The sequence below is a fragment of the Triticum aestivum genome, chromosome 3B, assembly GCF_018294505.1.
Source record: "Triticum aestivum cultivar Chinese Spring chromosome 3B, IWGSC CS RefSeq v2.1, whole genome shotgun sequence".
Classification (NCBI taxonomy): domain Eukaryota; kingdom Viridiplantae; phylum Streptophyta; class Magnoliopsida; order Poales; family Poaceae; genus Triticum; species Triticum aestivum.
This window is the reverse complement of record NC_057801.1, coordinates 440,077,255-440,094,320: the sequence shown is the minus strand read 5'-3', so window position 1 is coordinate 440,094,320 and position 17,066 is coordinate 440,077,255.

Genomic DNA, 17,066 nt, shown 5'->3' with positions numbered 1-17,066 from the left:
TCCAAGCGAGGATGGTGGGCTGCGCGTCTGCATCGACGTACCAGGGCTCAACCGAGCCGCCTCTCAGGAGTGCTTCTGGCCCTCACACATGGGACGCTGCGAAGGTCCACCCCACAGCTATGTTCGCATGCCTTTCGGCCTGCCGAACACGGCTCCTGCGCGTCAGCGCCTCATGAGGAGCATTCTGGAGGCTCAAGAGGTCAGGCATTCTGCAGTCCTGGCAGAGATGGAGATGGCCCTCGAAGAGCCACCAGCGCCCCCGGAGACTCCCGAGGCTCCTGGGCTTGGGGGCTCATGAGGATCGGCTTCCGCAGCGCACGTCGTTCGCTACTTCAGCATCCCTTCATCCCCAACATCATCAGGTGACATCCTTCAAGTTTCATTTTCATCTGGGAGCGCCCCCAGGGCTGCATCATTCCCAGGCCGCATGGGTCCGTCCCTGCGGCATGTACCCCTTTTGTTCATGTCTTTAGCTTACTTTGTTGGGGGCGCCCCTCGGGCTGCATTATCCCCAAACCACTCGGGCTTGACCCAGCGGTGTTTGCCCTTTCCTACATCTATCTAAATGGATTTGCTCCTTCATGCTTAACATGCTTGATTTAATCGCCCACTCGATTGACACCAACTTATGGAGCTGCTCCCTAACGGCACGATGCTTGCGCATGGGTCCGTCCCTGCAGCATCGACAAACCTGAGTGGCTGAGCTTTGGTCGCGGCAACCCCACAAAGCGCCACCTCACCAGGCCCTCAATGCCCTCGTCACCCCTCCAGAGCAACCAGTAGTTGGCTGGCAATTGTAATGGCAAACTCTCATTTTCCTTGTGATGAGCTCGCACGATCTCTTTAAGGAGCAGCGTCGGGCGAGGCCTTCACAGTGTCTCCTTCCCTCTTGTCCGCGCGAACCGCTTGCACGTTAAAGGGGGGGCGCCTGAGCATCGCGACTCACGGGCTCTTACTGGCTCTCCAGCCCTCACCTCCTGGCCTTGTCCACGGCATCACGACCTGGCATACCAGCAACGGCTGAGCTCGCTCGAGGGCTGGGACCCGAGGACGTAGAGCACGAAGGGGAGTAAAGGCAAGAGGGAAGAGGATAGCGAGGACCTCGCCAGGCAACTCCTCAGCTGCCGACGCACGGGCCTGGTGCCGCGCCGAGGAAAGGCTTCAGACTCTCGAGATAAGTCATCCTCCGGAGATACTAGCTATCGCAACACCGACCTCGCACCTAATGCAGCTCTGTGTTGGCAACGTTGCGCTCCTTTCTCACGGAATGATGGCTGCTTGAGCGCTGAAGGGGACCCCCTGAGCATCGCGACTCAGGGGCTCTTACTGGACCTCGGGACGCTCACCTCCTGGCCTTGACCATGGCATCGCGACCTGGCATACCAGTGACGGCTGAAGCTTGCCTTGGGACCGGGACCTGTCGGCATAGAGCATCAAGTCCTCGCGAGGTTTAAAAGGAAGAACTAAGCTAAGACGGGACGAGCATCTCACACTGATTCACAATAAGGATCGTATTAACAAAAGGAACTACAGGCACCTTACAAGCCCCCACGGGGTGTATTCTTGGCTCCTCGCAGGGACAAAAGACACGAATCCTAAGGAGTCCTAACTACAGGGACCATGACGGTAGACGCCATCATCAACAGTGGGCCGTGCAAGGCCAGCGCCAACCTCATCCAGATCAGCCGCGCCGATCGCCGGACGCGCCGGCCTCGCTTCGGGCACGACGCGAGCTCGGAGGCTCGTAGCTGTCGTCGCTTGTCGCTAGGGTCAGGAAGAGTCCGGAAGAGTCGCTGGACCCTCCGGTACGCCCGCTGCCACCAGAGGAGCTGCTGGAAGGGCGGGCGGTAGGCCTGGTCCTCGCCGCTCCAGAGCTTCGGTTGCTGCCTCTAGGGCAGCACTCCAGCCGGCGTCCATCTTCTTGAAGACCTTGAAGAGCATCAGGGAGGCGCCATCATAATCCAGGTGGATCACGAGGGCCCCTCAGATCGGCAGACCCGGGCGATCTCGCCCTAGCCCCGGGTCATGAAGACCTTGCCCGAAGCGACGACCTCGACATCCGCTTCGGTCACAGGAGTACTGCAGTCGGCGTGCTGCAGCTAGAGCTTAAGAGGCCCCCTTGGCGAGATCTCGAAGGCGGAGGAGGGAGGAAGGCGAATCCAAGATCGAGGAGGCATGGCGGCATGAAGCACAAACTCGCGAGAAGAGCCCTCGGCGTGAACTCCAGGAGGAACGACGTGCTCCGCCATAATCCGCCGGCGACGACGGCGCCTCTGGCGATGCCGCTCGGCGCCTGCGTCCTCAGGGCCCTCGATACGGGCATACAAGGGCAATGGGAATCCAGGCGGCGGCCGCTCGAACCATGGCCTCGACACCTCCTGCCAAGCACCCCCTTCTCCGCGGCAGGGGACGGGCCGCTTCTTCGGCGGAAGCGGGACAGGACCCTCTTGGGGGGCCTTCCCCTTCTCTTTGGCAGAAAACCGGTGGATTGGTGCCATTGGCGTAAGGTGGAGCAAGGGCAAGGAAGAAAAAGAAGGAGAGTAGCAGGAAAGGATGGACTGGAAGGGCTCGCGCCGTTCCGTACATATAGCCGGAGGAGGCCAACCGTCGGCCTCCATGATCACAGGTAATCATGACCCGTTTTGCATGCAGGGACTTGTCAAGTCGTGCAGTTGCCGAGGCGTCATGGGGAAGCAGGGACACCCACATCGAATCAACCGCCACGCGGCGCCCAAGGCCGCAGGCTGTTGGGGCCCGCGGCATTTCGCACTTGCCCCTTCGCTTCTCTGCTAAGCCAAGTCCGGGCGCGCCTTGGGCCCGGGGGCTACTGTCGTTGTTCTGGGAAAGGGGGTACCCAGACTTGCCTGCCTGCGGCCTGCGGCGTGGCTCAAGGAGTGGCCCAGTACGGCCCATCTTCATCCACACAAGCTCAAGACCCCCGCGAGGGGCCAAGCCTCATAGGGCGGACGACATGAAGCTTCCTCAGGCACACCCTCGTCAGGCTGGCTCTTGAGGAGGCGGAGAGATCAAGGCGGGGTACCTCACGAGGTGCCCGTGACGCAAGCCATGATGACCGAAGCCAGGTGGGCGCCAGGCGGGCGCCATCCTGCGCAGAGTCCTTGTTTCCTCTTTGGTGCAAAGGGGCAAGCGCAGGCAACGATATCAAGCAAAGGCAGCCATTTCGGTGCAACGAGACCAAGACCAGCAGAACGGCAGGATGGAGGTCATCGTGGAGCCCAAGCCGGCGTCATCGTCAGAGTCTTTGGCAGGCGAGGACCAACTTTAGTCAGGATAAGTGTACTAGATGTTCCCCTTCAAAATGGCCAATTGTTGGCGCCCTTCCCGCTCAATATTTGGGAAGAGGACGAGGGCCTCGCTCTATAAATAGGACTAGCCACTCTCAAGGCAAGGAGATCGACTAGTCGAACCTTAGCCAGAACCACCAACACAAGAGCTCCTCCCCTCGCGAGGCAGTTCTTCCATTGTATTGTTTATCATCAGCCCCTGAGGCAATCCACCACACCACAAACTAGAGTAGGGTATTACACCACAATGGTGGCCCGAACTAGTATAAATCTCGTGTCCCTTGTGTTGTTCTTCGTGTAGTTTAGATCCTTTGCGAGGCAACAAGACGTGAGTAGGTAGGAGGTGTGATCTCCGCGTGCACCCCAGAGTTCAAACCTTAAGGTCTGCCGGAACCTGAAATCCGACACCGTGGGGCTGCGCATGATGGTGTTGAGTTCTTGGAGGGATCTCTTCAGAGATTGAGGAGCTCGCGATTAGATAGATGAAGATTTGAGTTCAAGAAAATTAAGATTGCATCGAGTGCGCTGTTGCCACTGCAAGTTAAAGACGTGTTCAAGGTCGATCAATGCAAGGATCATGTCATAGGGACCAATAGGAAATTTTGCAATGTGTTGTGTGATTGGGGAGCGGTGAAATCGTAAGTCGCCGAGACCGTGTTCTACTGTTGCAGCATGTTTCACCGGCAGACCGGGTCCCGAGGTGTTCTATCGCTATACATGAGCTGCAGGGTCCAGATTCATATGTCAACATACAGCCAAACTGGTGAAGAAAAAAGGGGGGTATATGACCCAGAAACAAATACAGCCGCAATTCGGACTTGCCGCTGTGGGACCTCATCAGGCTTGCCTCAAGAGTGGCCCGGCCGACCTGTCAACCCGCCGTCGAAACCGCCCCAATCTCGGTCACCTCGGCCTCACACCTGCTAGACTAGGCCTCTGCCACGACTTCCACCCGCTATTGAAGCCGCGCTGTCCTCGGTCGCCTTGGCCTAGCTTCTCTGCTATCAAGCCGCCCCTGTTTCACTGCTCCGGGCCGGCCTGCTCTCACCGCGAGTTATTGTTAGTTGGAGCCGCCGCTACCGTCTTCCGAGCGGTCTTGACACGGCTTCGTCACACCACCTCCTCTGCAAGACGTCGTCGACCTGAGCCGCAGCAACCCGGCCGCCTTCGCACGCGCCATCGTGGAACCGCCTCAAGTGTATCAACTTTGTTCATGTTGACTCGAAAGATTCTTCTGGGCCAAAACTCAACTACATCAGCCTTTATAGTGATGGCTTTGAAGTAAGGCGAGCGATTTTTGACCCGTCTAAGATGTCGTTGTCTGAGTGATGCTACCTACGTAAGAGGTTCTGAGCAGAATTTGCTTTAGTTCAAGATCTCCTGAAGAAGCCAGAATTTTTGTTCATCATACCTGTCAGTAGATCAACCGCGTTCTCATTCATAATTTAAGCTACTTGATTGCTAGCTTCAGAAGCTAGCCAGCCTTGCAAATACGTGGAGTCCATGGAGGATTTAATCTAGGGTGCAAAACCAGCAAACGCTTCTTGTCAACAAAATACCGGTCTGCGGTGTTGCCTGACGGTACAATTCTGAAGCAGTGCAAAACAATTTGGAAAAGAACTTCCCCTCAAGCCGCCGTAGCCACGTTGAGCCGACCCGAGCTGCCTCTGCCTTGCTCCGTCTTTACCATCCATCACCGAGTCGTCCGGCCACATGCGCTCCTATTGCAGTCGTGTTTCAGAGCAGGAAAGAAAGACGCGGAGAAGGCTGGATGCCCAAACTGGGTGTTTGAAAAAAAAGTGAGCAATGGAAAAAGAGCGACCATGTTAGCCATGAGGAAATACTATTAGTACTAGCATGGAAATTGATAGTTGGTGGATATGGCATTTTTTGAAGACTACATCTCTGCCCAAATCAACCTTAAAAAAAGGAATAAGTGTGTTTTGCTGTTGCGGTTGCTGGTGAAGGAAATATGCCCTAGAGGCAATAATAAAGTTGTTATTTATATTTTCTTATATCATGATAAATGTTTATTATTCATGCTAGAATTGTATTAACCGGAAACTTAGTACATGTGTGAATACATAGACAAAACATAGTGTCCCTAGTATGCCTCTACTAGACTAGCTCATTAATCAAAGATGGTTATGTTTCCTAACCATAGACATGTGTTGTCATTTGATGAATGAGATCACATCATTAGGAGAATGATGTGATGGACAAGACCCATCTATTAGCTTAGCATTATGATCGTTACAGTTTCATTGGTACTGCTTTCTTCATGACTTATACATGTTCCTCATACTATGAGATTATGCAACTCCCGAATACCGGAGGAACACCTTGTGTGCTATCAAACGTCACAACGTAACTGGGTGATTATAAAGATGCTCTACAGGTGTCTCCGAAGGTCTTTGTTGGGTTGGCATAGATCAAGATTAGGATATGTCACTCCATGTATCGGAGAGTATCACTGTGCCCTCTCGGTAATGTTCATCACTATAAGCCTTGCAAGCAATGTGATTAATGAGTTAGTTGCAGGATGAAGCATTATGGAACGAGTAAAGAGACTTGCCGGTAACGAGATTGAACTAGGTATGATGATACCGACGATCGAATCTCGGGCAAGTAACATACCGATGACAAATGGAACAACGTATGTTGTTGTGCGGTTTGACCAATAAAGATCTTCGTAGAATATAGGAACCAATATGAGCATCCAGGTTCCGCTATTGGTTATTGATCGGATATGTGTCTCGATCATGTCTACATAGTTCTCAAACCCGTAGGATCCGCACAGTTAATGTTCGATGACGATTTGTATTAAGAGTTATGTGTTTTTTATGACCGAAGTTTGTTCAAAGTCCCAGATGAGATCACGGACATGACGAGGAGTCTCGAAATGGTCGAGACATAAAGATTGATATATTGGAAGGTTATGTTCGGACACCGGAAAGGTTTCAGAAGAGTTCGGACATTTTTCGGAGTACCGGGAGGTTACCGGAACCCCCCGGGGAAGTAGTGGGCCTTAGTGGGCTTTATTAGAAAGGAGAGGAGGGCCACAGGGTGGCCGCGTGCCCCCCCATGGCACGTTCAAATTGGACTAGGGAGGGGGCAGCACCCCCCTCTTTCCTTCTTCCTCTCCTACTCCTTCCCTCTCCCCCCCTCTTGGAAAAAGGAAGGGGACTCCAACTAGGATTGGGAATCCTAGTTGGACTCCCCCTATGGCGCGCACCCCTCCTGGCCATTGGCCTCCTCCCTCCCTCCTTTATATATGGGGGCAGGGGGCACCCCAAAGCACAACAGACAATCTCTTAGCCGTGTGCGGTGCCCCCTCCGTAGTTTAACACCTCGGTCATATCATCGTAGTGCTTAGGCAAAGCCCTGCATCGGTAACTTCATCAACACCGTCACCATGCCGTCGTGCTGACGGGACTCTCCCTTGACCCTCTACTGGATCAAGAGCTCTAGACGTCATCGTGTTGAACGTGTGCTGAACATGGAGGTGCCGTGCGTTCGATACTTGGATCGGTTAGATCATGAAGATGTTCGACTACATCAACCGCGTTACTAAACGCTTCCGCTTTCGGTTTAGGAGGGTACGTGGACACACTCTCCCGTCTCGTTGCTATGCATCTCCTAGATAGATCTTGCATGATTGTAGGAATTTTTTTGAATTACTACGTTCCCCCACAGTGGTATCAGAGCTAGGTCTATGCATAGATGATATATGCACGAGTAGAACACAAAGAGTTGTGGGCGATACTAGTCATACTGCTTACCACCAACGTCTTACTTTGATTCGATGGTATTGTTGGATGAAGCATCCCAGACCAGCATTACATGATCGCATTCTTGACACTGGTTCTACAGACGTGCTTTGCATGTAGGTGGCTGGCGGGTGTCTGTTTCTCCAAATTTAGTTGAATTGAGTTTGACTATGGCCGGTCCTTATTGAAGGTTAAAACAACACACTTGACAAAAAATCGTTGTGGTTTTGATGCGTAGCTAAGAACGATTCTTACTAGAAACCCGTAGCAGCCACATAAAACTTCGAACAACAAAGTAGAGGACGTCTAACTTGTTTTTGCAGGGCTTGTTGTGATGTGATATGGTCAAGACATGATGTGATATAAATTATTGTATGAGATGATCATGTTTTGTAACAGAGTTATCAATAACTGGCAGGAGCCATATGGTTGTCGCTTTATTGTATGAAATGCAATCGCCATGTAATTTTTTTACTTTATAACTAAGCAGTAGCAATAGTCGTAGTAGCAATAGTTGGTGAGACGACAACGATGCTACGATGGAGATCAAGGTGTCAAGCTGGTGACGATGGAGATCATGACGATGCTTCGGTGATGGAGATCATGAGCACAAGATGATGATGGCCATATCATGTCACATATTTTGATTGCATGTGATGTTTATCTTTTATGCATTTTATTTTGCTTAGTACGGCGGTAGCATTCTAAGATGATCCCTTACTAAGTTTCAAGGTATAAGTGTTCTCCTTGAGTATGCACCGTTGCTACAGTTCGTCATGCCGAGACACCACATGATGATCGGGTGTGATAAGCTCTACGTTCACATACAACGGGTGCAAGCCAGTTTTGCACGTGCAGAATACTCAGGTTAAACTTGACAAGCCTAGCATATGAAGATATGGCCTCGGAACACCGAGACCGAAAGGTCAAACGTGAATCATATAATAGATATGATCATCATAGTGATGTTCACCATTGAAAACTACATCTCACGTGATGATCGGACATGGTTTAGTTGATTTGGATCACGTGATCATTTAGATGACTAGAGGGATGTCTATCTAAGTGGGAGTTCTTAAGTAATATGATTAAGTTGAACTTTAATTTATCATGAACTTAGTCCTGATAGTTTTTGCATGTCTATGTTGTTGTAGATCAATGGCCCGTGCTACAGTTCCCTTGAATCTTAATGCATTCCTAGAGAAAGCTACGTTGAAAGATGATGGTAGCAATTACATGGACTGGGTCCGTAACTTGAGGATTATCCTCATTTCTGCATAGAAGAATTACGTCCTGGAAGCACTGCTAGGTGCAAGGCCTGATGCAGGAGCAACTGTAGACGTTATGAACGTCTGGCAAAGCAAAGCTGATGACTACTTGATAGTTCAGTGTGCCATGCTTTACGGCTTAGAATCGGGACTTCAAAGACATTTTGAATGTCATGGAGCATATGAGATGTTCCAAGAGTTAAAGTTAATATTTCAAGCAAATGCCCGAGTTGAGAGATATGAAGTCTCCAACAAGTTCTATAGCTGCAAAATGGAGGATAATAGTTCAGTCAATGAACACATACTCTGAATGTCTGGGTACCATAACCACTTGACTCGGCTGGGAGTTAATCTTCCTGATGATAGTGTCATTGACAAAGTTCTTCAATCACTGCCACCAAGCTATAAAGGCTTCGTGATGAACTATAATATGCAAGGGATGACGAAAACGATTCCCGAGCTCTTCACAATGCTAAAGGCTATGGAGGTAGAAATCAAGAAGGAGCATCAAGTGTTGATGGTTAACAAGACCACTAGTTTCAAGAAAAGGGCAAAGGGAAGAAGGGGAACTTCAAGAAGAATAGCAAGCAAGTTGCTACTCCCGGGAAGAAACCCAAGTGTGGGCATAAGCCTGAAACTGAGTGCTTCTACTGCAAAGGGACTGGTCACTGGAAGCGGAACTGTCCCAAGTATTTGGCGGATAAGAAGGATGGCAAAGTGAAAGGTATATTTGATATACACATTATTGATGTGTACCTTACTAATGCTCTTAGTAGCACCTGGGTATTTGATACTGGTTATGTTGCTCATATTTGCAACTCGAAACAGGAGCTATGCATTAAACGAAGATAGGCTAAGGGCGAGGTGACCATGCGCGTCAGAAATGGTTCCAAGGTCAATGTGATCGTCGTCGGCACGCTAACTCTACATCTACCTTCGGGGTTAGTTTTAGACTTGAATAATTGTTATTCGGTGCCAGCGTTGAGCATGAACATTATATCTGGATCTTGTTTGATGCAAGACGGTTATTCATTTAAATAAGAGAATAATGGTTGTTGTATTTATATGAGTAATATCTTTTATGGTCATGCACCCTTGTTCAGTGGTCTATTTTTGTTGAATCTCAATCGTGGTGATACACATGTTCATAATATTCAAGCCAAAAGATGCAAAGTTGATAATGATAGTGCAACCTATTTGTGGCACTGCGTTTAGGTCACATTGGTGTAAAGCGCATGAAGAAACTCCATGCTGATGGACTTTTGGAATCACTTGGTGCTTGCGAACCATGCCTCATGGGAAAGGTGACTAAAACTCCGTTCTCCGGAACAATGGAACGAGCTACTGACTTATTGGAAATAATAAATACCGATGTATGCGGTCCAATGAGTGTTGAGGCTCATGGCGGGTATCATTATTTTCTTACCTTCACACATGATTTAAGCAGATATGGGTATATCTACTTAATGAAGCATAAGTCTAAAGCGTTTGAAAAGTTCAAAGAATTTCAGAGTGAAATGGAAAATCATCATAACAAGAAAATAAAGTTTCTACGATCTGATTGTGGAGGCGAATATTTGAGTTACGAGTTTTGTCTTCATTTGAAACAATGTGGAATAGTTTTGTAACTCAAGACACCTGGAACACCACAGTGTAATGGTGTGTCCGAACGTCGTAACCGTACTTTATTGGATATGGTGCGATCTATGATGTCTCTTACTGATTTACCGCTATCATTTTGGGGTTATGCTTTAGAGACGGTTGCATTCACTTTAAATAGGGCACCATCGAAATCCGTTGAGACGACGCCTTATGAACTATGGTTTGGCAAGAAACCAAAGTTGTCGTTTCTTAAAGTTTGGGGCTGCGATGCTTATGTGAAAAAGCTTCAACTTGATAAGCTCAGACCCAAATCGGAGAAATGCGTGTTCATAGGATACCCAAAGGAAACTGTTGGGTACACCTTCTATCACAGATTCGAAGGCAAGATATTCATTGCTAAGAATGGATCCTTTCTAGAGAAGGAGTTTCTCTCGAAAGAATTGAGTGGGAGGAAAGTAGAACTTGATGAGGTAATTGTACCTTCTCCCGAATTGGAAAGTAGTTCATCACAAAAATCAGTTCCAGTGATTCCTACACCAATCAGTGAGGAAGCTAATACTGATGATCATGAAACTTTAGATCAAGTTACTACCGAACCTCGTAGGTCATCTAGAGTACGGTCCACACCAGAGTGGTACGGTAATCCTATTCTGGAAGTCATGTTACTAGACCACGATGAACCTACGAACTATGAGGAAGCGATGATGAGCCCAGATTTTGCGAAATGGCTTGAGGCCATGAAATCTGAGATGAGATCCATGTATGAGAACAAAGTGTGGACTTTGGTGGACTTGCCCGATGATCGGCAAGCCATAGAAAATAAATGGATCTTCAAGAAGAAGACTGATGCTGACGGTAATGTTACTATCTACAAAGCTCGACTTGTTGTGAAAGGTTTTCGACAAGTTCAAGGAGGTGACTATGATGAGACCTTCTCACCCTGTAGCGATGCTTAAGTCTATCCGAATCATGTTAGCAATTGCCACATTTTATGATTATGAAATTTGGCAAATGGATGTCAAAACTGCATTCCTTAATGGATTTCTCAAAGAAGAGTTGTATATGATGCAACCAGAAGGTTTTGTCGATCCAAAAAGTGCTAACAAAGTGTGCAAGCTCGAGCGATCCATTTATGGACCGGTGCAAGCCTCTAAGAGTTGGAATATGCGCTTTGATAGTGTGATCAAAGCACATAGTTTTATACAGATGTTTGGAGAAGCTTGTATTTACAAGAAAGTGAGTGGGAGCTCTGTAGCATTTCTAATATTATATGTGGATGACATATTGTTGATTGGAAATAATACATAATTTCTGGATAGCATAAAAGGATACTTGAATAAGAATTTTTCAATGAAAGACCTCGGTGAAGCTGCTTACATATTAGGCATCAAGATCTATAGAGATAATCAAAACGCTTAATTGGACTTTCACAGAGCACATACCTTGATAAAGTTTTGAAGAAGTTCAGAATGGTTCAGTCAAAGAAAGGCTTCTTGCCTGTGTTACAAGGTATGAAGTTGAGTCAGACTCAATGCCTGACCACTGTAGAAGATAGAGAGAAAATGAAAGTCATTCCCTATGCTTCAACCATAAGTTCTATCATGTATGCAATGCTGTGTACTAGACCTGATGTGTGCCTTGCTATAAGTATAGCAGGGAGGTACCAAAGTAATCCAGGAGTGGAGCGCCGGACATCGGTCAAGAACATCCTGAAATACCTGAAAAGGACTAAGGATATGTTTCTCGTTTATGGAGGTGACAAAGAGCTTGTCGTAAATGGTTACATCGATGCAAGCTTTGACACTGATCCGGATGACTCTAAGTCGCAATACGGATACGTATTTATATTGAATGGTGGAGCTGTCAGTTGGTGCAGTTCCAAGCAAACCGTCGTGGCGGGATCTACGTGTGAAGCGGGGTACATAGCTGCTTCGGAAGTAGCAAATGAAGGAGTCTGGATGAAGGAGTTCATATCTGATCTAGGTGTAATACCTAGTGCATTGGGTCCAATGAAAATCTTTTGTGACAATACTGGAGCAATTGCCTTGGCAAAGGAATCCAGATTTCACAAGAGAACCAAACACATCAAGAGACGCTTCAATTCCATCCGGCATCAAGTCATGGAGGGAGACATAGAGATTTGCAAAATACATACAGATCTGAATGTTGCAGACCCATTGACTAAGCCTCTTCCATGAGCAAAACATGATCAGTACCAAGACTCCATGGGTGTTAGAATCATTACTTTGTAATCTAGATTATTGACTCTAGTGCAAGTGGCAGACTGAAGGAAATATGCCCTAGAGGCAATAATAAAGTTGTTATTTATATTTCCTTATATCATGATAAATGTTTATTATTCATGCTAGATTTTTATTAACCGGAAACTTAGTACATGTGTGAATACATAGACAAAACATAGTGTCCCTAGTATGCCTCTATTAGACTAGCTCGTTAATCAAAGATGGTTATGTTTCCTAACCATAGACATGTGTTGTCATTTGATGAACGGGGTCACATCATTAGGAGAATGATGTGATGGACAAGACCCATCCGTTAGCTTAGCATTATGATCGTTACAGTTTCATTGCTACGGCTTTCTTCATGACTTATACATGTTCCTCAGAGTATGAGATTATGCAACTCTTGAATACTGGAGGAACACCTTGTGTGCTATCAAACGTCACAATGTAACTGGGTGATTATAAAGATGCTCTACAGGTGTCTCCGAAGGTGGTTGTTGGGTTGGCATAGATCAAGATTAAGATTTGTCACTCTGTGTATCGGAGAGGTATCTCTGGGCCCTCTCGCTAATGCTCATCACTATAAGCCTTGCAAGCAATGTGGATAATGACTTAGTTGCGGGATGAAGCATTACGGAACGAGTAAAGAGACTTGCAAGTAATGAGATTGAACTAGGTATGAGGATACCGATGATCGAATCTCGGGCAAGTAACATACTGATGACAAAGGGAACAACCTATGTTGTTGGGCGGTTTGACCGATAAAGATCTTCATAGAATATGTAGGAACCAATATGAGCATCCAGGTTCCGCTATTGGTTATTGATCGGGGATGTATCTCGGTCATGTCTACATAGTTCACGCTTAATGTTCAATGACGATTTATATTAAGAGTTATGTGTTTTCGATGACCGAAGTTTGTTTGGAGTCCCAGATGGGATCACGGAAATGATGAGGAGTCTCGAAATGGTCGAGACATAAATATTGATATATTGGAAGGTTATGTTCGTACACCAGAAAGGTTTCAGAAGAGTACGGACATTTTTCAGAGTACCGGGAGGTTACCTGAACCCCCCGGGGAAGTAGTGGGCCTTAATGGGCTTTAGTGGAAAGGAGAGGAGGGCCACAGGGTGGCTGCATGCCCCCCATGGCAGGTCCGAATTGGACTAGGGAGGGGGTGGCGCCCCCTCTTTCCTTCTCCCTCTCCTATTCCATCCCTATCTCCCCCTCTTGGAAAAACGAAGGGGACTCCAACTAGGATTGGGAATCCTAGTTGGACTCCCCCTATGGCGCGCGCCCCTCCTGGCCGCCGGCCTCCTCCCTCCCTCCTTTATATACGGGTGCAGGGGGCACCCCAAAGCACAATCGACAATCTCTTAGCCGTGTGCGATGCCCCCTCCACAGTTTAACACCTCGGTCATATCTTCATAGTGCTTAGACGAAGCCCTGCGCTGGTAACTTCATCAACACCTTCACCATGCCATCTTGCTGACGGAACTCCCCCTCGACCCTCTACTGGATCAAGAGCTCGAGGGACGTCATCATGCTGAACTTGTTCTGAACACGGAGGTGCCGTACGTTCGGTACTTGGATCGGTTGGATCATGAAGACATTCGACTACATCAACCGCGTTACTAAACGCCTTCGCTTTCGGTCTACGAGTGTACATGGACACACTCTCCCATCTCATTGCTATGTATCTCCTAGACAGATCTTGCATGATCGTAGGATTTTTTTTAAATTACTACGTTCCCCAATAGCTGGGTCCATCATTAAAAAATCCATTGACACGTCAAAGGTCGCGCCAGCACTGACCCACATGGCACTGCCCAATGGACACGTCACCAGTCACTGAGCCACCATGTTCCGGGTCACCACTTGCCATACAAAGTTGTCGGTCGCCTCCGTTGCCTTTGCCACTCCGACCGTGCATGTGTTGATGAGATTCACGGGATAAAGCATGCATTGGGCAGGCCCACAAAGAGGCATGCATCACGTGATGGAGTTGAATGACAATGAAAAAAACAGCCAGGCAAAAATAACAGTTTTAAGCGCCTGCGTATTACCTTCTGGCTCTGAGGCTACGTTGGAAAAAGAGGTTACCAACCACGTGATGACCAGAGTCGGGCAAAAAAGGACAAAGGCAAAAGGAAAGGGGAAATCACGCGATAGATGAATCAATTGGTGCTGATAGTCTGCGTATGGATCATCTATCATCAAAGTACATCAGGTGATATCCCTCCTATCTATTTCATTTATATACAATAATCTGTCTGTGAACAGTTACTCCGGCTTGCGATGTTTTTTGGTGCAGGACAATTGTTCACTTCAAGAGCGATGGTCGTGCATGGATATATAGCTTGCGCCACCATTATTATGCGCTAGCATCTGACCGTGCCATAATGCTCAACGAACACCGGCTGATTCCATGGCACGCAAGTTGCTGCCAGTGCGGTTTGTTAGAATTCAACAACCAGCTAGGATGATCCGCTGGCCGGATTACTGACATAAATCATACGGGATCATTTACAACCCTCCGAGCTTCAACGCATCCCAGCATTCCGCTGATCAAACTCTATGCCGGTTTATATCATAGTCAAGTATGGAGAATCTCAAGACAACTCCTCGAGTCGTCTTAAGACCCAGGAGCTACAATAACATGACTCAACAAATGTTGCCAGTTTCAGCAAATTCAAGAACCTGGGTCATTGGAGAAAAAATAAGCCGGCCCTGGAGGCTACTGCCATATTGATGAAAATTTAAAGGCCGTTAGAAAATTTCCGGCTTAAAATGACGGATTCTGGTTTAAAATCCGACTCAAGGGAAATCTATCTCTCACAAAGCTTTGAAGCTCTCAATACACGTTTTAAAATTCTGGTTCAAAAAAATCTATCTCTCGCAAGTTCAAGTTTTTAGGCAAAATTAAAAGTTGTCAAAGAGAACTTGCTGCCATGATGCGCGGTTCAAACATCGGTATCCTTCCTTATTGGCTTATCACATTATTGGTCACTTGGGGGCTTCCTACTCAATGAGCATAACTGTGCTTACCCTTTTGATCCGGCTTGCACGCCTTGTTACAAATTGCATGGGGGCTTCCTGCTCATTGAGCATAGTTGTGACTACCCTTTTGATCCGGCTTATATGCCTTATTGCAAATTACTTGGGGTTTCTTACCCAAATTAAAAGGTTACCAAAGAGAACTTGCTATAGGGCGCAGTTCAAACATAGGTATCCTACCTTGATGGCTTATTATAGGTCACTTGGGGGCTTCCTGTTCAATGAACAAAGCTTTGTTTACCCTCATGATCGGCTTGGATGCCAGGTATATTCACGAAAATTCCGGTTTATCCTGCCTTGTATGTTTTCCACTCCGCCGAGGTAATCCTAGAATGAACCGTCGTACTCTTGACAGTCAATCTTATAAATACCCTAAACTTGTCAAAGTTAAAACGACGGTTGGTCATGTGAGGCTTGGCTTACAGGTTTGAATGAAGGATTAACTCAGTGGTTGTGCGGCCCTTGAAAGCACTTGAAATTTTGGCTTGGAGGTCTATGAAAAGCCTTGTCTTTTTTTTCTGATTTTTATTTTTCTGAACATTGTTCGGATTCATATCCATGTTCCATGTTAATATATGGTTTGAAACAATTCAGGCCATGTAGCCTTAACTTCTATGACTCATATTTGAGCATATTTGGGGTTTTGATAACCCATCCTGGCTTTGGACGTTAAGTCGCCAGTATATGTTGATTGCGCAATTGGAATTATGAGCTTATGAGTAGTTGGGTTGTCACCCTCACAGGATGTGGTGATGTAAGCTGACAATTTGAGCCAATGTTCCAGGTATGTTTTTAAATATGCGAGGTTTGATAACCCGCCCTGGCTTTGGACAATAAGTCGCCAGTATACTTTGGATTGCTCCATTGGAATCATACGCTTATTAATCTTTGGATTATCACCATCACTACATATGGTGATGTAAGCCGGCAGTATGAGCCAATTCTAGATGTATGATTTCCCTGGTTATATAAATATGCGAGGGTTGATAACTCGCCCTGGCTTTTGACTTTAAGTCGCCAGTATGTTTAGGTTTGAATGGCCTTAATTCTAGTCTTTTTCATGATTGCATAAGACTATATTATGTTTGGGTTGTTACCCTCCCTGGCTTTTGACGATAAGTCGCCAGGGCATATGTTGTTTAAACTTTGTGCAGAACATGCAGAGCTATGGCTTACATAAATGATTAAGTTCAAGCCCATCATCAAAATTGGTGTTTCAAAAGGGTTATCAGTTCTTGATTTTTACAAAGGCTATAAGCCGCTGGGTTACAAAAATTACGGATTACCATGGATGCGTATTAAGTCGCTATCGGCCAAGAGCCGTCAGGTATTTAACTCCGTTACTTGTCAACAAATAAAGTATTCAAATCTTTAATAGCCAAACTTGGCTGGATTTTCATTATGATATTGAATGATTGAGGTTTTCATACCGGATTATATTATTCAAATCTGGAATAGCCAACATGGATGGATTTTTATTATGGTTATCAATAACTAGTATTATGATTGAGGTTTTCAAAGTCGCTTCAGCACAATGGCTATTGTTTCTTTATCAATAGATATGATTAATTCTACAATGGAAGGAATAGACCGAGTCGCTGCAGGCACACGACCCGACACTTGGGGGCTACATTATTCAAATCATGATTATATCAAATATGGAAGTCCCATGACGCTGCAAGCATGCACCATGACACTTGGGGGCTAATGCAAGGTCATTTTTAACTTGCCTTATTGAAGACCCGACCCGTCACATTGTGAGGAGCCGGCCCTTGGGGCTACTAATTGCTCCTGTCAAAGATCTGCAAAAGTCCTTGCTCA